The following is a 14,496-nucleotide window of genomic DNA, read 5'->3' on the forward strand; positions in this document are numbered from 1 at the left end:
GCAGTAGACCAGGGGGTGAGTGAGAGGGACAGTAGACCAGGGGGTGAATGGGAGGGGCAGTAGACCAGGGGGTGAGTGGGAGGGGCAGTAGACCAGAGGGTGAGTGGGAGGGACAGTAGACCAGGGGGTGAGTGGGAGGGGTAGTAGACCAGAGGGTGAGTGGGAGGGGCAGTAGACCAGGGGGTGAGTGGGAGGGGCAGTAGACCAGAGGGTGAGTGGGAGGGACAGTAGACCAGGGGGTGAGTGGGAGGGACAGTAGACCAGGGGGTGAGTGGGAGGGATAGTAGACCAGGGGGTGAGTGGGAGGGACAGTAGACCAGGGGGTGAGTGGGAGGGGCAGTAGACCAGGGGGTGAGTGAGAGGGACAGTAGACCAGGGTGTGAGTGGGAGGGACAGTAGACCAGGTGGGGGTGAGAGGGGCAGTAGACCAGGGGGTGAGTGAGAGGGACAGTAGACCAGGGGGTGAATGGGAGGGGCAGTAGACCAGGGGGTGAGTGGGAGGGGCAGTAGACCAGAGGGTGAGTGGGAGTGGCAGTAGACCAGAGGGTGAGTGGGAGGAATAGTAGACCAGGGGGTGAGTGGGAGGGACAGTAGACCAGGGGGTGAGTGGGAGGGGCAGTAGACCAGGGGGTGAGTGGGAGGGGCAGTAGACCAGAGGGTGAGTGGGAGGGGCAGTAGACCAGAGGGTGAGTGGGAGGGGCAGTAGACCAGGGGGTGAGTGGGAGGAGCAGTAGACCAGGGGGTGAGTGGGAGGGGCAGTAGACCAGGGGGTGAGTGGGAGGGGCAGTAGACCAGGGGGTGAGTGGGAGGGCAGTATACCAGAGGGTGAGTGGGAGGGGCAGTAGACCTGAGGGTGAGTGGGAGGGGCAGTAGACCAGGGGGTGAGTGGGAGGGGCAGTAGACCAGGGGGTGAGTGGGAGGGACAGTAGACCAGGGGGTGAGTGGGAGGGCAGTATACCAGGGGGTGAGTGGGAGGGACAGTAGACCAGGGGGTGAGTGGGAGGGCAGTATACCAGAGGGTGAGTGGGAGGGGCAGTAGACCAGAGGGTGAGTGGGAGGGACAGTAGACCAGGGGGTGAGTGGGAGGGGCAGTAGACCAGAGGGTGAGTGGGAGGGGCAGTAGACCAGGGGGTGAGTGGGAGGGGCAGTAGACCAGGGGGTGAGTGGGAGGGGCAGTAGACCAAGGAGTGAGTGGGAGGGGCAGTAGACCAGGGGGTGAGTGGGAGGGGCAGTAGACCAGAGGGTGAGTGGGAGGGACAGTGATTGTGACAAAGGCTATAGGCCCAGATGGAATCTCCTCTTGGGTACTAAAGGAAGGAGCGGAAGAACTGTGCCACTCTCCATAGTGTATAACAAATCACTGGCAACAGGGGGAACTGTCAGAAATTTGGAAAGCAGCTAACGTAGCCTCGATATACAAGAAAGAGGATAGACAGGAGGCATTGAACTACAGGCCAGTGTCCCTAACCTGCATACCATGCAAGCTGATGGAGAAGATTGTGCGAAGAAAGCTAGTGGAGCACCTGGAGCGAAAGAGCTTTGTAACACAACATCAACATGGGTTCAGGGATGGCAAGTCCTGCCTCACAGGGTTACTTGAATTCTACGACCAGGTAACAAAAATCAGGCAAGAAAGAGAAGGGTGGGAAGACTGCATATTTTTGGATTGCCAGAAAGCCTTTGATACAGTACCACACAAGAGGCTAGTGAAAAAGCTGGAGATGCAGGCTGGAGTGAAAGGGAAGGTACTCCATAGGATAAAGGAGTACCTATGCAACAGGAGGCAACTGTCAATATGAGGGGTGAGGTCTCAGATTGGCGAGACGTTACAAGTGGAGTCCCGCAGGGGTCAGCCCTTGGACCTATACTGTTTCTGATATATGTAAATGATCTCCCAGAGGGTATAGACTCTGTTCTCTCAATGTTTGCTTATGCAAAAATTATGAGGAGGATTGAAATAGAGAATGATAGTAGGAGGCTAAAAGATGACCTAGGCAGACTCAGTGAATGGTCCAACAAATGGCTGTTGAAGTTCAACCCAAGTAAATGCAAAGTAATGAAACTAGGCAGTGGAAACAGGAGGCCAGACACAGGATACAGAATAGGTGATGAAGTTCTTAATGAAACGGACAGAGAGAAAGATCTAAGAGTTGATATCATACCAAACCTGTCTCCTGAAGCCCACATAAAAAGAATTACGTCTGCGGCATATGCGAGGCTGGCTAACATCAGAACAGCGTTCAGGAACCTGTGTAAGGAATCATTCAGAATCTTGTATACTACATATGTAAGACCAATCCTGGAGTATGCAGCCCTAGCATGGAGCCCGTACCTTGTCAAGCACAAGACGAAGCTGGAAAAAGTTCAAAGGTATACCATTAGACTATTCCCAGATAAGAGGCATGAGTTACGAGGAAAGGCTGCGGGAAATGCACCTTACGACACTGGAAGACAGAAGAGTAAGGGGGAGACATGGTCACTACCTACAAAATCCTCAGGGGAATCGACTGGGAAGAGAAGGATAAACTATTCAACACTGGTGGTACGCGAACAAGGGGACACAGGTGGAAACTGAGTACCCACATGAGCCACAGGGACGTTAGAAAGAACTTTTTCAGTGTCAGAGTAGTTAACAGATGGAATGCATTAGGCAGTGATGTGGTGGAGGCTAACTCCATACACAGTTTCAAATGTAGATATGACAGAGCCCAGTAGGCTCAGGAATCTGTACACCATTTGATTGACAGTTACGAGGAGGGACCAAAGAGCCAAAGCTCAACCTAGGTGAGTATAAATAGGTGAGTACACACACACACACACACACACACACACACAAACACACATCTTCTTCCTGGGGAAAGAATGAATGATCTTCTTTCCTGAATAATCTTCCAGAGGGAATAGACTCATTCCTCTCAATGTTTGCTGATGATGCTAAAATTATGAGAAGAATCAAGACAGATGAAGAAAGACAGAGACTACACGATGACCTGCACAAACTGGAGGAATGGTTTAGAAAATGGCTGCTAAAGTTTAACTTAGGAAAGTGTAAAGTAACGAAGTTAGGCGAAGGGAGCAGAAGGCTGAACACAAGGTACCATCTGGGAGGTGAAATACTGCAAGAGTCTAATAGAGAGAAAGATCTGGGGATTGATATCACACCGAACCTGTCCCCAGAGGCCCACATCAAAAGGATATCATCAGCGGCATATGCTAGGTTGGTCAACATAAGAACTGCCTTTAGAAACTTGTGTAAGGAATCGTTCAGGACCCTGTATACCACTTATGTCAAACCAATCCTGGAATATGCAGCTCCTGCCTTGAGTCCATATCTAGTTAAACACTAGACAAAGTTAGAGAAGATTCAGAGGTATGCAACCAGACTTGTCCCAGAAGTGAGAGATATGAGCTACGAGGAAAGGTTGAAGGAGCTGAACCTCACGTCCCTGGAAAACAGAAGAGTAAGGGAAGACATAATAACCACCTTCAAAATTCTCAGGGGGGATTGACAGGGTGGACAAAGGCAAACTCTTCAGCCCGGGTGGAACATGAACATGGGGACACAGGTGGAAACCTAGTACCTAAATGAGCCACAGAGATATTAGAATTTTTTTTTTGCAGTGTCAAAGTAGTTAGTAAATGGAATGCACTAGGAAGTGATGTGGTGGAGCTGACTCCATACACAGTTTCAAAGGTAGATATGATAGAGCCCAATAGGCTTCATCAGTCGTATACTGGTGAAAGAGTTAAGTAAAGATCGGTACAAATATCGGCAGGCATATTCATCTGAGCACACAATCCTGCCTCTAAACTGGGAGGATGGAACTGTTGCAACCAGCAATCAGGAGAAGGCTGATCTAATGGCAACCCACTTTGCTGCCAAGATATAAGTCCCTGATCCTGAACTTCAGCCTCCACATCTTGATACATGCACTGTGACTAAGATGATTGAAGTGATTATACAGCAGGCTGAAGTTCTCCATCTTCTTAAAACGCTAGACACAGGCAAAGCTGTGGGGCCAGATTAGGTCAGTCCAAGACTACTACTCAGCTGTGCTGACCTGTTGGCTACACCTCTCACATGCCTCTTCCAACTCTGCCTGGCTCAAGGAATTTTGCTCTCCTTATGAAAGAAGGCAGATATTGTTCCATTACAAGAAAAGAAGGGTCGCTTAGTGGTTGGTAACTACAGATCACGTGGCACCTGGCGCAAGAGGAGTTGCACCAGTTGCCAGGTAGTAAATTAGCGCAGGGTCTACGTCGTCAGGTAAGTGAAGGAAGGGTATAAGCTCCGTCCCTGATGAGTTGGAGAGAGTACTGGGAGTGTGTGAGGGGTGGGGGGTTGGGGGTAGGAGGAGTTGTGGGTGTGAGTAGAGGAGTATGTATAGTAATAGTAGATAAGGTAAAAAATTGTGAGAAATAAAAATGTGAAAAAGTCTACAAAATTACCTGCCATGTTTGGGGTGAGGTACAGGCGAGTGTTGTCCAATGAAAGCAGTGTAAGTTATAGGCTCCTCCTCCTGGTGATGTGAGCCAATGGTGTCTGGTCTCCTATGTGGAGGGCGTTGCCCCCCTTCTGAGTGAAGGGGGAGTAGAAAGTTTAAGCTCCGCCCCTCGATATTTTATCAGAGAGATTAGCATTTGGAGGAGGTGGGAGCTTTTAGGGTGTGTGTGTGTGATACATTACAAAAGCATAGAGTATGTGGGGCTAGAACAAAGAGAATTGTGTGTTTGAGGGAGATAGCTTTAGCAGTATGAGGAGGGATGAAGTGGAATCACATGCATAGATGAGAGAAGAGGGTTCTCCAGAACAGCAGTAGCAGACAGACAGAGTTAACAATCCATTCATACAACTAACCATCCAACCAACCAATCAACCTCTCTACAAATTGGACATTTCCCATCACATTTCGCTCCCATCGTTCGCCTGGGATGTCTTCTTGCTTAAATCTAAAGTAGAACTCGATGTAGTGTCAGATCCTCTGGTATATGACTTAATCCTGCGGAAACTCCGCAGCGTGTTCCCCCAGCGTGCCTAGACAGTATATAAATGTTGTGGACCAACATACCAGGGCTGAACCGAGTGATGACAGCGGTTACATCATTTACTTGGACATTAAGGCCACATTCGACCAAGAATGTTAACCTCAACAGTAAACAGTTCAGTAATATCACGACCAGTACAAGGCCAGTGGACGTGGCATAAAGTGCTGGACCTAGCTTTTCTTAGTAATAATTATTTACTTACAAGAAATTGAATTATATTCAACAATAAAAACAACAAAAACAAGTACAAAAGGCTCATCTCCGAGCTTTAGCATCTCTCAAGTTAAGAAAGATTAAGAACATAATTGGATAATAGACAAAAAAGACACCAAGATTAGCCTGATGAGCCAGAGTTATAAGTATATATATAAATTCCACACACATATATTTGTGGGACGCCTTAGTACAGTTGATAGAGCGACCACTTCGTGTTCTTGGATCTGAAGATCAAGTCCCACCGTGAGGAATCTCTATCGCTGCCTCTGGCATAAACAGTGTTGTGACCACAGTAGCCATCATGGACCGCCGCTATGAGGTGTTCACCGTTGGCGATGCCCAGCGCCAGCTCGTGAGGCATGCTCTTCGAAAGACCAAGAGCCAGCGCCGACGCAGCAAGGAGCGAACCCAGGCATACTGGATGGCAAAGGTCTGTGGCAAGGAGGTCCAGACCCTTCCCTCCCGTGCCACCCACTCTCAGTGAGTCTCTTCTCCTCTACACACTTGTGAAAAAAAAAAAAACTCCTGGGGCTCGTTCGGCCCGAGCTCTTCAAGTGGCTGGGATCGTTCTTGGCCTTGCTGGGGTTGTTCTTCTTCGGTCTCGACCACTGCGGTGTCCGGGTTTGTAGTCCCTGTGCCTTCTTTACCAACTACTAGGTAAACTCCTGTCGTGTCTTCATGCTTCACAGCATCACTGGAAACACTGACCTGGTCAAAATCTCAATAATGCCACCTGGCCTTCAGTACTATTGTCTAGGGTTAAGTAAAAGTAACCAAAATTTACCGGTTTACTGGGGCATATCTAGGCAAAACACTGTAACATAATTAAACAGCTCTATACAACTGATACTCACAAAGTATATAATATAGCTTCAATCAAAGCTCTTCGGAATCATTATCATGCACACATCAATTGCACACCCTATGAACTAGCTGTCACTAGGCTCCAATCCTAGTGCAATGGTACATTAATTCTAGTATGCTACAATATCAAGGATACAGGATGGTGGTGCCACAATAATCAATTAGTGGGTGAGGAATCGGTATCAATCAGGATACATAATAATTAATCAAGGTCCTCAGATACCCACCACATATATGCCAATCAAAAATATCACCTACCACCTGTTCCACAAAAATGGTGTACACCGGTAGTTACGATCCATCACACATAAACATGGTTACATTACACCCCAGAAGCTTACAAGGTCCTTAGACCGAAAATATGTGCCACAACCAGGAGCAAGATTAAGTGCACCTGCCCCTGCTGACAAGCCAGAGAACAGTAAGCTGGCGACGGACGCCGAGCCGCGATAGGCACTGTATTACATTGCAAGTAAACCATCAGTACTCTTTCAAATATTACAGCCACAGAACAAGACATTTACAAGTCAATAAATCCTTGAGCATACACCGAACTAATTAAATATCACAAAATACAACTCCTGGTATAACATAAGAGCAGTACATAAACACATAAGAGAACACATTATCATGTGCCAAAATATATAGAGAATTTCTATCTTCGGGACTTGATACTATTGACTCTGACCAGTAAGCATTGGGGGAGGGTGTTGGGGGGGAAGGGGGTTAAGGAAGGATTCAAAGAACTTGCCAAGTCAAACCGCCACTCTATATAGTGGCCAAACCTCCACTCCACAATAATCACCCCAACTACAATAACAAGTCACAGAACCCAAGAGCTCAGACTGTTCACACCACATCGTCTGGGGAATCTCAAAGCAACCTTCTTACCCAATCAAGTTAGTCAGTACTTGTGCCCCTCCCTGTTTATTCAGTAGCTGGCCAAAACAGATTTGAACACTTGACAGAGGAGGACACTGACAAAAGACACGCTGTATTTGTTGACGAAACCCAAGTGAATTTGACCCAGACCAGACGCAGACACTCTAAGCAACGTAAGTTACAAACAGTGAATTGCACAGTTTTTAGTGATGGTCCTCTAGTATCGGCTCTTGACTATGGTCTTCGTAGATACAGGTGCCAAAATAAATATTGTCAAGACTTCAGCTCTTAGAGATATTGCAAGTAAGTACTCTGTTACAGTGAGTGAGTCACCAATGACTTTTCCGAGTGGTGTTTCTGGGAATAAAGTAACTGTCAAAGGGAAAATGAACCATCCACTCAAGTTAAAAAACATCATTCTTTCTATAACATGTCTAGTTGTGGACAGTATCAACTTTCCTAGTGACATATTACTAGGGTTTTACACCGTGATTAATGAAAATATTGCATTGTTTCCCCATCGTTGGAACATTTGTATTAAAGACAATGTCATTCCATTGTGTAGTATATATAGAATGGATTATGAGTTCAACCATCAGGAAGATTAAAATATTCTAGGTTAAATTAACAGTTAATCTCACAGCATCCTGCCCTTGCTCGGGTTGTTTATAAGTCCCACGTAGTGAAGTGAGAGCGCCGAGCTAGCGAGCATCTTTTATGTATATATATATATATTCGTTTGCCTTGTTCGGGTTGAATGTAGACACAGTAGTCGCTTCTGTATATTTATTGAGTGAGGCAAACAGGTGTATAACTGGCCAGCCGAGGTCCACCTACTCTGAATCTGTGAGGATACTGAGACTGCTGGGAGCATGGCTGATGCTCCTCTGTCTGGCATGACGTCAGAAGCCTACTTGCCTGTGATTGGTTCTATTCCAACTGATATAGAATTTGAGTATAACACCGCTCGGACACGCTACCAAGTCGACGTCCCTTGTCGACAAGCTCTGGCTAGCTATATAGTTACAATGATACTGAAAGGACCTCGGTGGCATTCAATAATGGCTTACATGTGAAATTTGCATAATAAAATATTGAAAGATCAGGTGTGCGTAATACTAACAACTCGGCATATGCACCAAAAAAAAAATTCATCATAATAGGTGAAAATTATGGTAACAATGCTTTGATTAAACCAGAGTATTAAGAACATGTGGATGTCTACTGATCAGATATGAACAATACAAGTCAAGGTATTGCCTAAACAAAATTATTAACATGTGTCACTGGCATGTGCTTGAAAACTATACAAAATTAAACAATTATTACAAAGTTCTGACCTAACAACCACAAATGAATTTTAAGATAAGATAATGATTTTTTTTTTTCACACCAAACAGAATAACTGCAGCGGCACTCAATTATAAATTCTGCGGATATCTACACCTAGCTCATCCAGAGCACTATACAACTCTGGCTCTGACTGAAGGTCCAGAACAGATGAAACTTCATGTGACAAACTATCATTTTATTTTTTTTATTTTATTTGATTTATATATATACAAGAAGGTACATCGGGTTTGTGAGAATACATTGGATAGTACAGTATTTACATTCTTGTAAAGCCACTAGTACGCGCAGCGTTTCGGGCAGGTCCTTAATCTAGCAGATAATTTTAAGTAGGTAATTTCTATCAGAATTGATAAATGATAAAGATACATTGCAAGAGAAAAATGAGATGAGACAGCTTAGTAAGTATATTAAAGCACGTTGTTATATTAAAGCTCTGATTGATTACATTGACAGCTTGATTAGTAATTTAAAAAAGATTAATAGACACCATACAGCAGATTGACAGCACATATAAGACAGCAATGATCACAATGGTAAAGATGTTCAGATTGGGTACATAAAGATTGGGAGACTGGGTAACAAAAGATACAGATAAACAAGATTTATAAACACCATACAGCAGATTGGCAGCACATATAAGAACACAGCAATGATCACAATGGTAAAGATGTTCAAATTGGGAACATAAAGGTTGGGAGATTGGGTAGCAATAGATACAGTGCAATTTTAAGGCAAAAAGTGAAAAACTATGAAGATGAAATTAAGTACTTTTTAGTATTGATTTTGAATGATGCAAAAGTTGGACAGCTTTTCAATTCAATAGGGAGTGAGTTCCATAAACTGGGTCCCTTTATTTGCATAGAGTGTTTACACAGATTAAGTTTAACTCTGGGGATATCAAAGAGATATTTATTTCTGGTGTTGTGATAATGGGTCCTATTACAATTGTCCAGGAAGAGTTTCAGAGCAGGATTTGCATTTAAGAAGAGGGTTTTGTAAATGTAGTTGACACAAGAGAATTTATGGAGTGAGATTATGTTTAGCATGTTTAGGGAGTTAAACAAGGGGGCTGTGTGTTGTCTGAAAGCAGAATTTGATATTATTCTGATAGCAGATTTTTGCTGGGTGATGATGGACTTGAGGTGGTTTGCAGTGGTTGAACCCCATGCACAGATACCATAGTTGAGATAGGGATAGATTAGTGCATAATATAGAGAGATGAGAGCAGAGTTAGGAACATAATATCTGATTTTGGAGAGTATACCAACTGTTTTAGAGACTTTCTTAGTTATATTTATTATTTATTTATTATTTATTTATTATTTATTTTATTTTATTTATATATATACAAGAAGGTACTTCGGGTTTGTGAGAATACATTGGATAGTACAGTATTTACATTCTTGTAAAGCCACTAGTACGCGCAGCGTTTCGGGCAGGTCCTTAATCTAGCAGATAATTTTAAGTAGGTAATTTCAATCAGAATTGATAAATGAAAGATACATTTCAAGAGAAAAATGAGATGAGAGAGATAAGTAAGTATATTATAGCACATTGTTATATTAAAGCTCTGATTGATTACATTGACAGCTTGATTAGTAATTTAAACAAGATTAATAGACACTTAGTAGACACTAATAGACACAAGATTAATCATCTTGAGAGATATCCTCGTTAACATCTAGCCAATGGACATATGGTGAGGGCACGGTTGAAACGAGAGGTCTAGACCTAAGATTATAAATGCTAGTATGGGGTTGCTGAATATCAAGTGGTCTGTCAACCACAGATGGTGGTGTCCGAGTAGGAGTATCTGTCTGGGTAAATTCATTGTCATCTTCCTCATCAGTCTCGTCAACAGTCATTTTAGCTAACTTCATGTGGTCTAAATGTTCATTTATATTCTCTCCTGTTACTAAGTTCTTTAGTCTGTACTTATTACCTTTGATAAGCTCGGTTACCTTATATGGACCCAAAAATTTCTTAGTTAACTTATACATAGTACCAGACCTGTGTTGGTTAAGTATCATTACTACAGATCCAATAGTTATTTTATTGGGTTTAGCTTGTAACACTGTAAAAGTGTTTGGGTTAGTTTATTTAAAATATATATAGAGTACACGAGTCACAGACAAGGATCTGAGAGGCGCCAGTTGTCTGCCTGAGATCTCACACCTCTAACCGTTAACGACCCCAAGTGACCTGAGGTCAGATCATGAGAATTTCACCTTGCTTCCGCTAAGCTCTTAATTGGAGCCGGGTAGCCTTCAAACATGCCGACGTTTAAGGAGTGGCTTGGTAGAGTGCCGGAGGCTATCTACTTATGGGCGGAGTTAGCTACTAGGTTCCCCAATATAAACTCGGAGAGCTATCGAGCATAAAGCAATAGGAGACCGGCCAGCGGAGCAGAGCAGAGGCCAGCCGTCGAGATAGGCCGTCACCAGACGGGGGGTGACGCTGCCTGAAAATTGCAGACCCCCCCCCCCCCTCTCTATTCAACTTAGACTCAGTCCTCGGTGAGTGAACATTTAGGTGACTTGGTCGTGTTTACATATGTTGTGTGATGATCAGGGGCAGTCAAGTTGTAGGGTTCTCGAATTCTTGGATGATGACTCACTTTGAATATTAATCGTTAACATTTTAATGGGATTGCTTAAGTTATGATACTTATCATGAAATATAATTATGAATTTATTATTTAAATTGTGTTTAACTTTGTTCCCTAGAGCTTTGAGTTGAGGTGAGAAAGCCTCTGTGGTTACTGTTTTCATGATATTAACGAGTACATGTTTGGAGTTGATACATGGTAATAACATCTTTTGAGAATATTTTGATACAGACAAGTTCCATTCCTTGTCTTGTATGTAATGATCATGAATGGATGGTGGCAGCATTTCGTCTTCTACTATCTACTCTTCTACTTCTATCTACTCTTCTACTTCTACCTATCTACACCTCTCCCTCCACCCATCTCTAAACTCTCACTTTCAACTAATGACCCTCCTCGCTCCTCCCACCTCTCTCCCTCTCACCCCCAAGCCCTCACTAATTACTTCACTATTCATTTCTTTCCTTTCGTTTTCTCTTATACGTTTGTGGCAGTGATTATGTATTCTAGAGTTCTCTCTAGAGTTTCGGGTAACTGATCAAGTGACGGCGCCTTGTAGTCGTAGCACCTAGGTAGTCAAATACCTAGGTTACAAGGTGTTGAACGAGAGAGGTTGCCTTAGGAACTCTGGAGGTGCTCTAGAATAGTTAGCTAACTGGGGACGGGATAACGGACTAGAGAGAGCTGTTTCCCCCGGCCTCGTTAGTTAACTGGGGGGTGGAATAATGGACAAGATAGAGCTATTTCCCCCACCCCCCGTTACAATGTTGGCAGCGGTGTTGAACAATGTTGTAGGTAGTTGGTGTTCTTTTAACATTGTTCAGTCCCACGTGTCTTTTGCCGCTCAGGCGCTATCAGGGAGATCTTGACAGGTGTTTTACTTTCGCGATTTAGCGAGTTTTCAGGTTAGGAGATTGTGATTCTCTGGTGTTGTGGTTTAGTGTTTTTGTGAGTTTTGTGGTGTTCAGGGAATGTTCACCAGAACTTGCGTGTGTAGTGATTAATGTTAGTGATAAGATTTGGCGATTTGGGAACTTAGCGGTGTTGGTAGTGCAGGTCAGCTGAGTGTGACAGGTGACCTCGCATGTCCCACGGGGACACCCAGCCACCGCTGGTCTCCAGGTCAGTGGGGAGTGGCAGGTGTAGTTTTTAAGTAGTGGTTCTGCTCAGATTATTGCGATCGACTGTTTTACTCCATTTGAACGCAATAACCCGAGGTGTACTGGTATTGTACAGCATACTAGGGGGAGGCTTAGTATGTCAGTAGACTTCACGTTGGGGACGCTCGACGTTAGATAGTCTGGTCACAGGGGTGGCAACAGTTTGGAGTTGTTAACCGGCGGAGATGCTAGGGAAACACTCTGGGTCACGTAGGTGGCTGTAGGTTAAGGGTGGGAGTAACGGTTAATTATGTACTTAAGATTGGGAAAGGTATAGTTAAGTTTAGGCTAGTGTTTTGTCTATTAGTTTTGATTTTTTTTGTGACAAGTTAAAAGTAGTGATGACCTTATTCTCTCTTCTCTAACTTTCCTCTGTTACTGTCTTATGTTCCACCAAGTCAGTATCATTCAGAGTTAATTGGATTATTTTTAAAAAATTTAAGTGTAGTTGTTGCCAGGAGGAGAGCGGTATAACTGGACTGTGTAAACCCTATACAAACTACAGGGTCACACAACAGCATGGAACACGGGTATTGTCGCCTTTATGTTCATCCACAGGTGTGAGCCAGAGGAGAGGCGCGACGCATATGCAGAAGAGGGAGACGGCTGCTGTGTACCATACTCACGGGCGTTTATCACCACCACCACGACCAGCCCACTACCTGGAGGTCATGGTTTCACCACCACCACCACCCCAGGGGACCCCAAGATGCAGCCCTCTCGGTCGGGCAACATTGGTCTACCCAGTGGACCCCAGGACGGACGGACCCCAGTGGACCCCAAGACGGACGGACCCCCAGTGGACCCCAGGTCGTTCTGCAGACGACCCCAGACGACCCAGTAATGATGGAAGAGGAGCAACAACGACTCCAGTCTGTCCCACCAACATCGGTCTACCCAGGATGGACCCCAGGACGGACAGACCCCCAATGGACCCCAGGTCGCTTGTCTAAGACCCATGGGAGGAGGAAGAGAGAAGAAAGAAGAGAGAAGAAAGAAGAGAGAAGAAAGAAGAAGAAGATAAGACAAGCTGAGTGAGACACGATGCCTCCTGTCCCTTGCTGGTGTCAGCATCATTGCATGGAGCGTAATTGCAAGACAGGATCGTTTGCCTTAACTGGCCGCCCCTCCTGCAAGCAGGTAGCTCTGTTGAGTGATTCATCCTGTGTCGTGCGGACTTGATGTGGCTGTCAGAAGTAGCTCTCTGAAGGAGGCGTGCTGGAGCAACAGGGAGGAAGAAGAGTAGGATGGGATTTCTACTGTTGGCAACTATATGAAGGTCTCGAAACTTGTAGTCCCTATAGCTGTGAAGAACCCCAATATACGTCTCTCATGGTGACTGACGTAGGGCCAATTACAGATCAGCTGGGACAACCGAATTCCACGGTCCTGTGCGCAGTTCAAGTAGTAACGGCTTTCGGGTTGACCAAGGGTTGTTGTGCGTTAACGACGGAGAAGCGACGGAGGCAGTTGTGTTGAAGAAATGTGGTACAGGATTATCTACAAGACCAAGCAGTGACGTCGCCCAGCCAGAGACAATGGACGTCTGTCTACATATTTCATTTTTTAGAATAGGATGATGTATATTTGTTTAGCTAGGATGTATTCTTTTCGTTAATAAAGTTGTCGCACACAGCTAGCTTGCTTTAGCAGTGTTGCAAAAACTTTATTTTCGGGGAGAAGGGGAGATGTAACACTGTAAAAGTGTTTGGGTTAGTTTATTTAAAATATATATAGAGTACACGAGTCACAGACAAGGATCTGAGAGGCGCCAGTTGTCTGCCTGAGATCTCACACCTCTAACCGTTAACGACCCCAAGTGACCTGAGGTCAGATCATGAGAATTTCACCTTGCTTCCGCTAAGCTCTTAATTGGAGCCGGGTAGCCTTCAAACATGCCGACGTTTAAGGAGTGGCTTGGTAGAGTGCCGGAGGCTATCTACTTATGGGCGGAGTTAGCTACTAGGTTCCCCAATATAAACTCGGAGAGCTATCGAGCATAAAGCAATAGGAGACCGGCCAGCGGAGCAGAGCAGAGGCCAGCCGTCGAGATAGGCCGTCACCAGACGGGGGGTGACGCTGCCTGAAAATTGTAGACCCCCCCCCTCTCTCTATTCAACTTAGACTCAGTCCTCGGTGAGTGAACATTTAGGTGACTTGGTCGTGTTTACATATGTTGTGTGATGATCAGGGGCAGTCAAGTTGTAGGGTTCTCGAATTCTTGGATGATGACTCACTTTGAATATTAATCGTTAACATTTTAATGGGATTGCTTAAGTTATGATACTTATCATGAAATATAATTATGAATTTATTATTTAAATTGTGATTAACTTTGTTCCCTAGAGCTTTGAGTTGAGGTGAGAA

This window comes from Procambarus clarkii, chromosome 67 (assembly GCF_040958095.1).
Source record: "Procambarus clarkii isolate CNS0578487 chromosome 67, FALCON_Pclarkii_2.0, whole genome shotgun sequence".
Classification (NCBI taxonomy): domain Eukaryota; kingdom Metazoa; phylum Arthropoda; class Malacostraca; order Decapoda; family Cambaridae; genus Procambarus; species Procambarus clarkii.